Raw genomic sequence first — 14,893 nt, forward strand, 5'->3', positions numbered from 1 at the left:
CGATCCCATTATTTCACATATTTTGCTCAGATATTTACATATTTCCTTTTTATTACTAGCGAAATTCGTTAACTACACCAACAACACAATTGGCCTTTAGCCTTCATTTGACCCTCACGTGTGTAAAGAACGGGCAAATATTTACTTAGTGCCGTGCCGTTTGTATGCCAGGCTCTTCGGCGTTCGGTGACGACCCGCTTTGCCTGAATGGCCCACAGTAGCTCCTTTATTTTTAAAATTACGAACTCAATTAACTATGAAACTAATTTATTAAAGCGCCATGAATAAATCATCTCAATCGGCGCTGTTCGCTGCGACAGAGTTGCAATTGGCCACTTCGTGTGAATAATTTAGCTGTCGCGTGCACTGAACACACAGAGCCCACAAACAAATAATAATGCAAATGTGAAATCGAAAAAAGTACTTTTTTTACATTCGGCGAGTTGCCACATGTTGGCAAAATATTTGTGCGCAAATAAATAGAAAACAAATAAAACAACAACAAATGTTTACCTTAGATGTGTTTGATAAACAATATTTTATTTAATTTTTATACAACACACACACACGCTGCTAACACAATACAACTACAACAACACTTAATTATATGTAATTTGTGCAATTTAATTATTCTCAAGTTTAAAACACTGAAAAATTCACTGTAAACAAGCAACAACACAACTAAAAGTACGATGAGTGGGAACAATGGCGATGGCAAAAGCACCGTTGCGCTGAATAAATTATACGAAATCACTAAATTATATGAAGCACTGAGTCGTGATAATTAACGGGACTTACGGAAATCACCGCCGAGCAAAATTAATGCTTACTAAGCGCTTTAAATCAGATCTAGTAGGAATACACGGAAAGTACAACAATAAATGATTAATATTTAATTTTCAATACAACAACAACCAAGACACGCTGAATGCAGTCACATTTCGTATTTTAAATCAGAAAAAGTAACGGAAAGCAAAAACCGGTCGAAATAATAGAGTGAGAAATTCAATAAATTAATTACGTGAATTATCCTTAAAAAGGTTTTTGCGATTCGCGAAAAAATGGCATGATTCCTGGCTGCCGAATACTCTCGGGTGTAGTTAACGGTAATTAGTTACACCCTTCTAATTTGAGCCACTTCATCAGTACTTAACCTATCGACTAACAATTATACCGTACAACTATGAAATCGTATCTCCCTAAAAGCTTTTTCAATTTTCATTTAATTAACTAAGATTAACAATACAACAACAATTTGAGTATTTTATGGAACACTGTGTAATATATTGAATGAAATTAAAACTAAACCGATTGACAGCCGAAGCGAGCTTTTCACGAAAAATGATTTGAAAAGCTTTCAGCTTTAAGCTTACTGGAACTAAGTATGCATATCCTAGATCCCCGGGCATTTCAAAAAGGAACTACGAAGTAGAAGTAATGAGACACGCAGAGCAAAACTCATTTCAGCATCCGATTTTTCGAGCAAAATTTATGAAATAGCTGACGCATTTAAACTACTTTAAGCTATTGATTTTTTATTGAAAAAAATTTAGCCGGAATTGGTTACACAGTGTTCCTGGCTGTAGTCCTCCCTTAATCCTAAACTATAATTAACAGGTATTATTAGTTATTATTGCTGTCACTGAGGCTTTAAATTTTGGTTAAAAGGTTCATTGAACATTCATTAGGGTAGGTCAGAAGGGCGGATGCACTTGGGCTTTTAGACGTAAAGTTAAGATAATATTACGAGAACTAAACATAGCATTCAAAAGAGGTTCTAAACAATATCAAACGATGCGACCGGGAGCATGGACCGCTCCACTTCACTTCAAATCCAATTCAACGAAATCCTGCAATCGGCTTAACGGTGCCACTCACGATGCAGTGATGGGAGTCTTGAGTTTGCTTTCACTTTTAGCACTCTTCCGCTTCCCCTTCTCAGAACTCACTTTAGTTGAACGCGTTTCTTTGCTGTTTTGGCGGCAGCTTTGCCGCCGCTTCTGCCGCTTTCACTGGGCGCCGGCGTGGCTCCTCTGCTGCTGAGCGAGGGCGTGGCTCTGCTGGCGCAAGCAAGTTCACTCAGCGAGGAGACGTCCGTGGGCGCTTGCTCGCTGCTGCCACTTTGACTGTTCTTGAGGATTTTCTTATTCAGCATAAGCGGTTCGCCGAGAGGGCGCGTTGGACTTGGGTTGGTACCTGCAACTAAAGAGATTGTTTGCAAAGTGCATCAGTAAAAAATTCTCTCTGTCATTCAGGGTTAGTGGTCGCTGGGTTAGTCCGAATAAGCACGCTTTCATTGCAGTTGCCAGGACTCATTTGCTTTGCTCGAGGAATGTCTTTGTGTTAGTAATCCATTATTAGATTTGATGAGGAGCTTCTTTTAAAAGCGTGGTTTGTTAGTTGCTGTTAGTTGAAGGCTCAAGGGTTTCTGTTTTAGCTAAGATAGCATCAGTTTGCTTAAACATTCCAACATAAAGACAACCGTGCCTTCTTAAGACTACTGTGTCCTCGTTTTATGTACGTAAAGGTCTGAAACAGCAATTTCAAAACTCTATCGACCCAAACTCCGATTTTCAAAAGTGAATATCAATTGGAAACACGTAGTGATGGACTCTATATATGCATATTAGTTGTTGTAAAGATCGAACTTACTTCCCCTCCCACAATCCCCAAACTGAACTTCACAAATTATTATGAACGCGACCTTATCTGCTGAATTCAACAAATTGGATATTAAATCATTCGAGACACATTCTATTTGTGGCGAGAAAATCAATATTTCCCGAAATACTTGTGGCCTAAAACTGTGAGTCAGTGTTAAAAGCAAACCAAAAATAAAAAACAGCAACAACAAAAAGTTCACGAAATAGCCGTGAGTTCTCGCTACGTTGGGAAAGCCCGCCGGCGTGACTGACGCCCCGAAGCGACAGCGTGTCAGTGAAAATAAGCCAATGGCGAAAGCAACAAACACAAGAAATTCGTCGAGCGGCAATAAAATCAATGAGCGGAAATAAATACACGCACTCAAGGCGAAAAATTACAGCAAAAACGCCGAAAAGAAGAGAAGTAAAAAAGCATGTACATGAACACACGGATGTGCAGTTTGGCAGAAAATCGCTCACCAAAAAAGCAAACCGAAACCATTTCCAAATTCGTGCGTGTCCAAAACTTTTCGTCGAGCACACACTCACATATGTGCACTTTTGTATGTGTGTATACGTTTTCGTATTTGCACGAGTGTGAAAGTCTGCGCTCAGCCATTGGTAGCTTTTACGAGTAGGCGCGTCTCTACGCTTTAGCGCAAATAACGGTGATAATAATAATATCACTTAATACTAGTCATAATAGCGGTAGTTATAATAATGTCAATAGCGGTAAAACAGAAAGTAAAACCGGAGAGTGAACAGTAAAATAGAGAACAGTTGGCCTGCTTGAGGTTGCTCATACGCCCCGGTGGTCGATTGCGTTTATGCAGGAATCACTATAGCCTATTCTTAAACGTTATTGCAGTCTTTTAGAAGGCATTTTCCCTGATATAATTTTCCTTCATCAAAAAGAACAACGGTGTTGCAAGCAGAGAACAAACTACTCTCCCTTCTTTATTTGGCTATCGAAATTTAAGAAATGTTTACAAACTCAAGGAAGAGAATATGGCGCTTTGCAGTAGTCTTTTGTTCGTGGAAATTATATATGCGAAATCCGGTGATTACCGCCATTAACAAGCTAGGCGCTTTAAGCTTCACTGTTTGCAACCACAACAATAACAAGGTTGTTATAGATTTTTGCGCCAACTTCATAGAAATGCGTCTTTTGTTTCGCTGGCTTCAAAAAAAAAACAATAACAATAACGAAAACAATCACCGACGACGAGGATATGCATTTCGGTGCATAAAATTACGGAAGTATTTAGGAAACGAGTTGCGGAAGCGGAAATGATTGTGGCGGAGTTAGCGCTTCGCCGGGAACAACGGAATGGGGACAGACACGACCAGCAAAAAACGACGGGAATACGCAGAAAGCTTGAGGAGAAAAGGCAAGCAAAAAATATAAAAAAAAATGCTACAGACTACGCGCTTCGGAAAATGAGTGTATTGCAGATGGCTAGAGAGGACGCTCGGCCACATATTTATTACCATTTACAGGGATTTTCCTTTTGCATTTCGCATTTGTGTACACACGTTTCTCATTGCTAATTCGTGGAAATCGCGCTCGAAATAATTCCGCACATTCTCCCATAAAAGTCGAAGCGGGCGACGGGAGCGTTGCATTAAATGAAATTAATTGTGGCACTCACATTAAATTAATCAGCGGAATTCAAGGGCGCACGAAGCGAGTTTTTCACTCAAAGCGCCAGCAAATAATTCAAATGCTCCGTCTGCGCTCAGCTAAGGCTCAGGCTTCACACGCCTCTTGCGCGTGATTTATCAACTGTTTATTTTTGGCTGCCATAATAAAGTTTTAAATATGCTCGCCTCTTCGTCGTTTTGCGCTTTCGCCTCGCTTTCGCCCCGCTTTCCAGCTGCTTTATTATCGCAGATTTGCTTTTGTTAGTGTGGTGCCCTTTGAGCGCTCACTTTCTTGGTGTTGATGTTGAGTGTTCCTTTCGGCGAGTTTATTTACATAAATATGGAACATAAATACTCCTTTGAACTTTCGGAACTTCCGATAACTTCATCCAAACTGAGCACACGGCGGATGAGTTTGAATTAGAGCGTTCGCTGCCTCTCGGAACTCTGGGGTATTGAATTGCGCTCCTTGGCACATAGTGTCTGCTTTGGCCAACAAATTTGAAAAATTGTGCTTCTCGTTACTTGGGTCTTTAAAGAGTACAGAGTTTATTTTCAGTACTGACACCTTGACCTTGAGTGACCGACGGTGTTACATTCTTAAAAATGTGTTCGAAACTTTCGTTGCGACGCCAGGTTTTGTAAGAGGGGCGACAACGTCGGTCTTCATTGCGGGCCTTCAGTCAGTAAAAACGGCTGATTGCGTTCAGTCTTTAATGCGTGCAAATACTCGCTGTAACTGGCCTTCAAATACATAAAGTAACAGTTAAGGATGGCTGGTAAGTTATTTACTTGTATAGAAAAGTACGCATACAAATGTAATGGAAGTGTGTGTGTTCAGCTGGCAGTTTTAAAATGAAAAAATCACGTAGCAGAGGGAACACCAACAAAACATGGGAAAGCATAATGCAAAAGTAGCGAAAGGCAGTGAAGTTCGAAAGGAGTGTATTAATTCATAAATTTGTGCCCACGCTCAGGCAGTTCCACAGAAAAGAACAAAACTCCTCAATGAAAAGAGGAAAACAATAGCAGCAAAACAAAGGCAACGGCGCCTCACCCCTTAAGGGCTTTTATTGCCACAAGTTATGATATGGTTGTTTTATAAGCCTTGTTTACATTACGCCAAGGACGCAAGTAGGCGAACACGAACTCAAAAGAGGAGCGCAAAACACAAGCAACACTTTTCAGTTCGCTGTAGGAAGGGCCACGAGTCTAGCGACCGCAAAGCCGCATCCGGTTTTAGTGCACTTCTGTGCCAAACTGTTGTAAATATGTATGCAGATATAACAGGCTGTGTGTGCTTTAAAAGCGGGCCTTTTTGTAATCCGCGTTAATTAATAATAGTCCCGTTATGAGGGGACACTGGCGACAAGTAGTCCGCAATGAACTAGTCATGTACTAGTTACTCTTTTCGAAACTGAATTACGAGCATGTAACTACAAAAGCTTTACAAAAGTTAACTAGTTAACTAAGCTGCAATGTCCAACAAAATAACGATTTCGCTGCTTAAATGGCGAATTCAAGAATTGAACTCCATTTGGTGTCAAATCTCTCCTGGAGATGCCCTTAGGCGTGTACCTCTGCACACAAAGGCTAAAGTAATCCAGTCGGTGCTAATGTGTGCGGTGCCCATATAATTAATTTGAGGTGCAGGAATGCAGGACAAAATATACGTCAAAAAAACAAGATCTGTGACTAGGTTAATTGCAAACAGGGTTATCAGGGGATTCGCAGGAAACCGCAGTCGGAGTTAGGGTTTAGTACGCAGGCGTACTGAGCGCAAGTCTGGTATGATGATCATTACTGGGCGTGGTCCCGAAAGAGGTGTAAGATTAAAACTATTCGTACAGCTCTGTCTGCACAGCGGTCCCATAAAGGCATTCCATTCGAAAACGCTGCAAATTCTATTTCTTCCGGTATTTTTCTGCCACTAATTGCAGTTGTACGCGGTAGGTTGGCCACAAATTGTGTGCGTGTGTGAGCGAGAGTGCGACAAGCATGTGTTCGGTGTAGAAAGCTCCGCCGGTGAGCCTCGTTGCGACTAACTCAAACATGGCACTCATACGCTCTGCCAACCACTTAAAGCGAATAACGGTGAGTTCTAAAAATTCTCCGCTTTAGAATCGCATTTTCATAATTCTTAATTGCGCGAGTTTCCCTGCGCTTAGCACATTTATTTACTTGTCCATTTCTAAGTGCATGTGTGTGTGTGGATATGTGTGCTTGCGCATATTTTCATATAATTAAATGAGATATGTTTCAGGGTGTACTTGATAGAATAATCGCACTTATTTTTTGAAATGTTGTACAAATAATTTTATAATTTTTGGAGCTCCTTCTGCCTCCTGCCATATGTGGTTGTTTGTGTGGTGCAGACTGGTGCCTGTGAGCTTCTGGCATTAATTTAAATTTTCTGCTCTGCGTTCACTCGAAAGTGGTCACTGGACTTCCACTTTACACTAACGAGCAAATTACGCTGGCGACACGCTATCATAAGGTGTCTGCGTTTCGTGCTGAGATCTGCTCTAAACCCGGTCCGCAATCCTAGGGCGGCAATTTTTACATTTTCTAATAATTTCAAGGATTTTCATTGAGTAAATTAAAAAACGTTTCATTTATCAAACAATTCCTCTTGTACTTTGTTGTTGTCCTATAGATATTTTACTTCGAAATGAAGACTAAAAGTGATCGCAACATGATCGCGGCGGCCAAAAATCAGAAGAGATTATAAAAAATGTAACCTTATTTTAAAATTGAAATATTTTTCAACTCGAAAGAAACCAATTCAAGACACGGATGAGTTGTCTGACCCTATAAAAACGCTTACTTCGATCTGATTGATTTCTTTTTGTCTCAGCATGATCATATAACATAAAGGGTGCAATGAATTCAATGACGTCATTACTTTCTACAAAATATAAGTTGAAAAAACTATAATAATGGCAATCATAGAAAATAATAGCTTCATTCAGAGAATATGTGTATACATATGTACAGTGTAAAATTAATATTGCATAAAAACATCGAGAAGTGTTCCCACAGTTTAGGAACCGCTTTCTTGTTCCTTCGCCATTCACACTTAGATAGATTGCACGCATCAAGATGACAGTAAATTAGTGAATAAGAAGCAGTTAAATCGTGTCTACTGGCCTCAGTGCAGTGCAGTGCTACCATACTTTGACTATGGAACCTAGATCCACACATTCCTCATAAGATCCAGAATCATTCCACATAAAATTGCAAAGAATAATAGACAGAGGGAGTAAACAGCTATTAAGACAACATTAAGAGAAAATAAAAGGTAGAGGATAAACGAAACAAAGAGTCCGACAGCCAACGAGCGAGCTGCCAAAGAGGCACACAAGTGCTTAAGTACAAAAGTAGGCAAGTATGAGCACAACAACTGAGATGCAGAACACACAGAGTGAGGCAAGTGAGACGGCTTAGACAGTTTCTTAAGTGGTTGCAGCAGTTGGTGCGCAGTTGTTGTAATTACTTTCTGGCAATGATATCGAACGATGCTGCGAGGAGCGCGAACGCAGACGTCCGAACCCCGAAAGCGGACGAAAGCCGGCGAATAGCCGACGCCGCATGCCCGAATCGGCCGTTATCGGTTGCTGTGCCGTTGGTTGATGCGACGATGCCGCTGCTGGTGCTGCCACTGCGGCGCCTGCTGCAGGGCCCGACTGTGGCAGTGACTGTGCCTGCTGTTGTAGTAGTTGTTGTTGTAATAGCTGTTGTTGCTGCTGTTGGTATGCCAGCACGTTGTTCTTGAGCGTCGCCGACGGCAGCTGCGTCGCGGTGTAGTAGTTGATGCCGATGCCACCGCTGATGTACGCCGACGTCGGCAGACTCGCCATCGAGGGGGGCGGTGGCATTTGCATGGCGGCGGCGTTGCCCAGGGACAAGCGGTAGTCTAATGTGTCATTTTGTTTAGCAGAGTTTTCGGGCGGTTGGTGAAATAGTCAAAGTGGGCAGGTCAGTTTGGGGTTTGTTGGTGATCGTGGCGGTTTGTTTCGTTTGGCAAGTTTGGCGAAAGAAAGAGAAAATATGGGGAAAAGGAAAAGTGCGACAGAAAGGGTGACATTGGTTAGTAAATTATGCGAAAACTCTTAAATTTTCTTAATTTTGCTAAAGATAAGTGCAAAAGTTGGAAAGGTGAGCTTATTGATGGCGTTCAAATATTGCTTGCCTAATTATGATTCTTTTCGGATAACAATCATTACACTTCTCATTCCATTAATTTTTTTATACAAATGTGTTACCAAAACTCCGTAGCTTTTCATTTTTGTGATTTCAGAAAATCATACCATTTTTCGTTTCCGAATCCAAATAAAAAATATAATTTTGGTGTCAAATACAAATCGCTGCTTTCTACTCTGATTCACCTGATCAATTAATAGCACCAAAAATCAGCGTTCAGTGGCAAAGAATTTGTTGCACAGTGTATGCATCAAAAGTAATCTCTCAGAGCAGTTAAAACAAAAACAAACGAAAATTTAGACAAAACTTAGTAGAATTCGCAAAAAACTTAAGTGCAGTGAACTGAATTTGTGAAATTGTTAAGCTAGTTTTTAACTTTTCAACTAATAAACAATGCCATGCAGCTAAAACAGAACTAGAAATTTTGTTAAATATTGGTTAGTCGAAAAAGTTTTTCGTATTTTGTCAAAAAAGTAATTTATTTATTATTAAAAATATAAAAAAATAAGTTAAAATTTTATTGGAAATACGAAAGACTTCTTTGACTACACAATATGTTAATGCTAAGCACTAGTTTTTGCCGAAAATGTTTAGGACAACTATGAAATCGTAATGAAGATAGCAAGATAGTGACAAGAAGGAGAAGTACTGGTGGATAAGTACAAAAATCAAAATAAAATTCGCCTCAAAAATGCTTTAAACTGAACTGTTACTAAAATTTCTTCTGAAAAGGAGCAGAAAGCGAAATTTGCCGTCAAAAACCTTTCAAATCTCGATATCATAATTTGTTTTTCGCCAAACTCATATTGAGGTACATACATACTTCCATTTATATATGTGCGTGAGTGCACATATGTGAGTTGGCATTTCCAGCTCATTTCGCGCAATAACACTCATAGACTAGATTCCCAATTGCGCTGTAAACACAATTGACTTTTCCGCAAATCCATTTATCGTTGGAGCGAAGCGAAATCACTTTTCCATTTGCCGATATTCATTGACAATTTTTATGCTCGCATATCCTTTATGGCGAATTGAATTTGCGATATTAGAAATTTTATTGTCCCCTCGTTTGAGGGTGAGTTAAACCACTTGTCAGCGCTAAGTTTCTGTGTGCGCGTGAGGGTAGACATACAGAAGAAGAACAGAAAGTTTTCTACTAAAATTGGCAGAGCTGTGTACAGCTACGTGGCAAAGCGGGACTCGCCCACAAAAGAGCGCCATCTTGGCTCGAGAATGACCGCCCTAATGCCCGTCTTCAAGCGTCCTTCTAGGTATGTCTTTCCTTTGTGTGGTTAAGTACACTATCCCATAAAAATAAACCACACGAAAGCACTTCGTGTGTGCGCGCGAACGTGTGTTGTTGTATGTAATAAGGAGCGGAAATGAATTTTGTGCAGAAGTGGCACTAAAGTGGTGCGAAAGTGCGGCGCAAGCACGTCATAAACTCGAGAGTGGCATTATGAAGTGCACAAACGCACCAACAATCGCACGGACGGAGTGCCTAAAATTCCCTGCGTTGCCGCAAAGAAAATGATGAAAATGCTACTAATGCCAAGAGAAGCGTGAGAACGGTTGGCAGGGGAGTATATGAATATGCCGACGCTGACGACGCACAGCCAAGAAACATCAAGTATATTGGCAACAACAACAATGGCGGCGACAAATTTAGCAGCACGGTTAGTAGCAATAACAACAACAACGCAAACTGATGGCGCCGCTAATGTCATGTCCAGCCACAAAGCAGCGAGTGCCACCTCCTTAGGTGCAGCGACGTAATGGATGAGCCTTGGTTGGAGGGAAATGGCGACGGGACGACGGACTGAAGTGGTTGGGGTGGTGCTGGCCAAGTACCAGCGACGCACTTGACTGGAAAATTACGGCCGCGACGCCATTGTCGCTAGCCAATGTTATGGCTTTCGTTATTAGACAAGTTGTCCTTGTTGTTATTGCTGTGGCCACTGCCATTGTTGCGAACATTGTCGGAGCTGTGAAGCTGCGGTGGCCAGACGACTGAAATTTGGCTGGTGTCCTATTTTTGTTGTCGGACACGGTGCTGGAAACGGTCAGGGACGCCACAACTCTCGTCCGCTTGTCTCTAATCGCCAGTGCTCAGTAAACCGCGAACTCCGCAACAACTGTGACTTAATGGCAGCGAAGTGCGCATAAAGAGACATTACAACGAGCACCGTTGCATGCCACATGCGGGGCGCTCGATGTATAGTGCGGTGATGAAGAGTTCAAAATATTTCCTTGCTCAAATGAATGAGAAAAGTTGAACTCAACGACCATAATCGGCAGGCATCAGCCTCATGTGGAAACGTGCTTCGACCGGTATGAATATCACTTAGGAAACAATATCCACATTAGGTGTATACTTCAAGTGTCAAAATGACATTTTAAACCTAACCTCCCTTGATGAAAAAGCAAAGGTATTCAGTATCCCGGCTTAAGTCTGGTCACAACGACCACTTTACCGATCCTCCCTGTTTTAGCACATCGGTTCAAGAGACAATGTACCATAACACACTGTTCAGTACAAATTAAAGGAGGTCACGAGGCATAATACAATAAATTTATTAACCCTTCTATTACCGTTTATTTGTATAGGCCACCACCGATAGCTTTCTCCATTCTTGTTAACTATAAAATTTTCGAATCAGTAAAAGTATATTTGATGGCATCTCACTCGGAGGAAACTTTTGAGAGGCCACTGTTAAGTTTTCACGTGCAACAAATTAATTTTCTTACATTTACTCATTCGGCACCACACGTGCTCTGGCGCCTATTCCCCAGCCGCCTTTGTGTCGCATTGGCTCTTGGAGGTAAGTCGGGTAACTGGCTTTGATTACTGCGCGAAAGCATTTATTACTCGTTCTGCGTAACGCCTTTCGCTTCCACGCGCCCTCCCATAGTCAAGGCTGTTGGCCGTGCACAGTGTTGCAATTACTTTTACTGCCACAAAGCATTTTTATCAGCGGAATTTTATTACTGTAGTTCGCGACGCCCACTGTTTATGTGGCAAGTTACAGCTTGCAACCAACTGGCGGCGGTGGCGGCGGCGATGCATTCCTGGGCCGCTGCAGCTATCGCGCTCACCTTAACAATGGCGGCCTTATCAAAAGTTTTACAGTTGCGGCCGAGAAGTTTCCTTGTTACACGCTGTGGCGCTGTGCGCTGCTACGCCATGCTCTGCCCTCGGCAGTAAAACACAAGTTTACAGTTGTTGCATGGCCGTTGTTGCAGCCTCGTAATGTGCGACATATCAGCAACTCGCATCGCTTTTGCCGCTCATTTACTAACTATTTGGCAGGCAGGTGCAAGTTTAATAACGGCTGTGACAACTATGGCAGCGCGCCGATAACGCGGGCCGCCGGCGAACAGAAATGCAATTTCCCTTTTATGGGCCATAATTTATTTCCAGCCAGGGAGGGAGTGCTCAGATGATGGTACGCCGTGCTTGAGTTACACTAATTAGGTGCAGCTGTTGTTGTTGTAAAGGTAATAACACAGGTTTAAGGCGAGACCCGGAATGCTTGAAATTCACTTTTTAATATTTAATCAAAACTAAATTTGTGCTACCGTTTTTATCTGAATGAGTGTGTCTAATGTTTAACTCACGTCGGCTGAAAAGCAAATGCACTCATGGAAGAGAGATGCAGACAAATTGTTGCAGTTCACTCAGGATTGGCCACGAGCCATGAATCGGAGTGTGAATATATGAATGCAAGGATTGATGGCCAAAATATTATCGCAGTCGTTCAAGTCTACGCCGCCAAAGAAGATCTTTCCAAGAAACGGCTCAAAAAAAGCTCGAAAAATACAATCAACCGACGTTCAATCCTTCCATCGTCCCTCGACTTGCGGCGACAACGTGGTCTATTAATCGTTACATTTCTTTGCGTCCTGTCCGTCAGTCCGGTCCTCACGTCAGCGCCCCAGCAGCGTTACCATACAAACGGCCAGAAAGCGCCCGCGAGGCATTAGCAACATCGCCTTTCATGTGGTTTGCCTACGTTGGCGAACGTAGGCGTTACATGGCATGAAATATTTATGGGTGTATGCTGCGCTGCAGTTCAAACTACATTCCTCAATGGAAGAAGGTAATAAAAATGCACGCGAGGCATGGCGACGCTGTCAACGCAATATTTTTTCGCTTTAAACGCCTGCATTTAGGCGATGTTTTATGGACCGCCTTCCACATACGTGCCCCGCGTTGCAAATAAGGTGCAAAGCAGTCTGGCAGACTTGCAGCATCGCTTGGCGAAGCATTGTGGGCTCCTGTGGAAGGGGCGCACCTGCAGCCTCATATCCGCATGCGAAACGTATTGTGGCCGCCTTTGCTTAAGGTCTTGCGCGCACAAGAAACGTGTGTGTGTTTCCTGCAAGCAATTTGCGCAAATAAATACTGGCGGCAACGTTTGGACTTATTTCGCTTCGGTCCCCACAAAAGCACATATGCAACGTCAACGTGTGCAGTTTTGTGGATGCCTATATTTCACATATTTCAGCGACCGCAAGCGCCGGCCACGTGCGTCTTCAAAGTCGTTTAATTTGCAACAGCTTTCACAGCCATTCGCCATTCAACGCAACCGCTAAGCCAAGCAGCCACAAAACTCTCCGGAAAAACATACGCACGCTGTGTAGCGCAGGTTAATGCAGGCGCTTATTGGCGATATGCCCCTTTAGTGCATGGTGGATGAATGGCGGAGTCTCCTAGTTGCCTTCGCAGAAGCCCCTTAGCGAATTGCATTGAAATGGTGAACCGTAAATTAAGTGTTTCCCTCGTTCTACTCCATTTTTGAATTATGCAGCTGCCGCGCGCCCCGATTTTTCTTCTTCTTCTTGTTCTTGCTGCAACGAAACCGGCGAAGCCAATTAAAGGATTTCTTTCCTGCTTTCAACACATATGCGTTAAACGCTCTAATTACTTCATTCCCGTTGGTTAAGCAGCAGGGCTGCTTTCTGTTTTGTTTCATTTTACAACGTTAGTGCGCTTGAAGCATGCAATGCTCCTTTTGCAGCACCAAGGCGTCACTTACTGCGGTAGTGGTGAGCCAATTGTATTTGTGGACTATGTTCGAACGCATTAACGCACACGTCAAAGCGCGATGCTATATATATGTATATTATATATACTTCATTAAAAGGTGATTACTACGATTTCTTCCAACAGTTTTCTTTACAAAAATGTCGAAACAACTGCAGTTGCTGCCTCAAAAGCAAAATCAAGCGCTAATTACAACAGATTAGCTTAAAGGAAGATTCACTGGGGTGGACCTTCTTTGTGTTACTTATGATGGAAACCGTGGTCCCTTTTCTGTTTAGGCACACCTTGGGTTCAGCTTTAAGCATTTTCATTGTGGCAATTTAAAAAACTTGATCCTGAACGCCAAAAATTAAATATAATCATTGAAATAAAGTGAAAGGGCTTCTAGGAAAAATATTCTCGAAATCATTCTGAGGTTTTCTAACAACTGCACTACGGACGCATTTACCAAAAAGTCCATGATCTATTTGCTATACCATTTAAATATTATAAAATTATGTAATTATTAGGCCAATGTGTGTATGTAAGGTAAGCAACCACTGTCACTAAGCGAAATGTTTTACTTGATTATTCTTATAAATAATATTATTTCATACATTACATTATATTATTAAGCAGAATGGCAATCACACGTTTTGTCTATATTTCTATGTATGCATGTAGCAAAGTCAACACAGATAAATATTGATCCTTTAAATACTTTTAATTTTTGCTAACAAAGCGGCGGCAAAGCGCAAAGTCATTCGCAAGAAAGTGCATAAATAGAGAATATTGTTTTTGCGCAAAACCTTCAGCAAAATGCGCAGCTACTATAATACATATATACTATGTATGCAGTACTAAGCATCTAGCAATAAAAGCGGTTCGAGTATTGGCTACTTTGGTTGATTAATATTGTATGACGAGAATGGAGGCATGAGTCAAGTGGAAAAATAAACATGAATCAGAATGGAAACCAAACAGACCACAGAAATCATATGGAAACAGAAGGCTTTGTAAGCATGTTTAAGGTGTGGAACTCGGATTGTTGTTGCTGGTGATATTTGGGTTTGAGTATTGGATAGTGGCTGTAATGGGTTTTAGTATTATATTGGTGTAGTTCGTGAGAAGTGAAGAAGTGAGCTGTGAATGGTGGCGGGCGGCATGTTGAGTGGCAGGAATTATGACGAGTGGCATTGTGTGCAAGCAGTTTTTGGGTAGTTTGTAGACTGGAAAGCCACAAGAGCTTTACAGCTTGCGTGGGCTGTGTCGACGGAACGCATTTCTATGAACGCATTTCAAAGATGTAGGCTTTACTCTGCGGTTGCAAAAAGCTTACAAAGTAAGTCAATTCTGTTTTGAAGGGGAAAATGAA

At 41.8% G+C, this 14,893-nt stretch overlaps 1 protein-coding gene across 1 annotated transcript in view; it reads right to left on the reverse strand.

Annotated features, from left to right (window-relative positions):
- LOC120770332 overlaps positions 1-14,893 on the reverse strand; it is a 171,413-nt gene that overhangs the window by 18,477 nt on the left and 138,043 nt on the right. The window lies entirely within an intron of this gene.

The sequence above is a fragment of the Bactrocera tryoni genome, chromosome 3 (assembly GCF_016617805.1).
Source record: "Bactrocera tryoni isolate S06 chromosome 3, CSIRO_BtryS06_freeze2, whole genome shotgun sequence".
NCBI lineage: Eukaryota > Metazoa > Arthropoda > Insecta > Diptera > Tephritidae > Bactrocera > Bactrocera tryoni.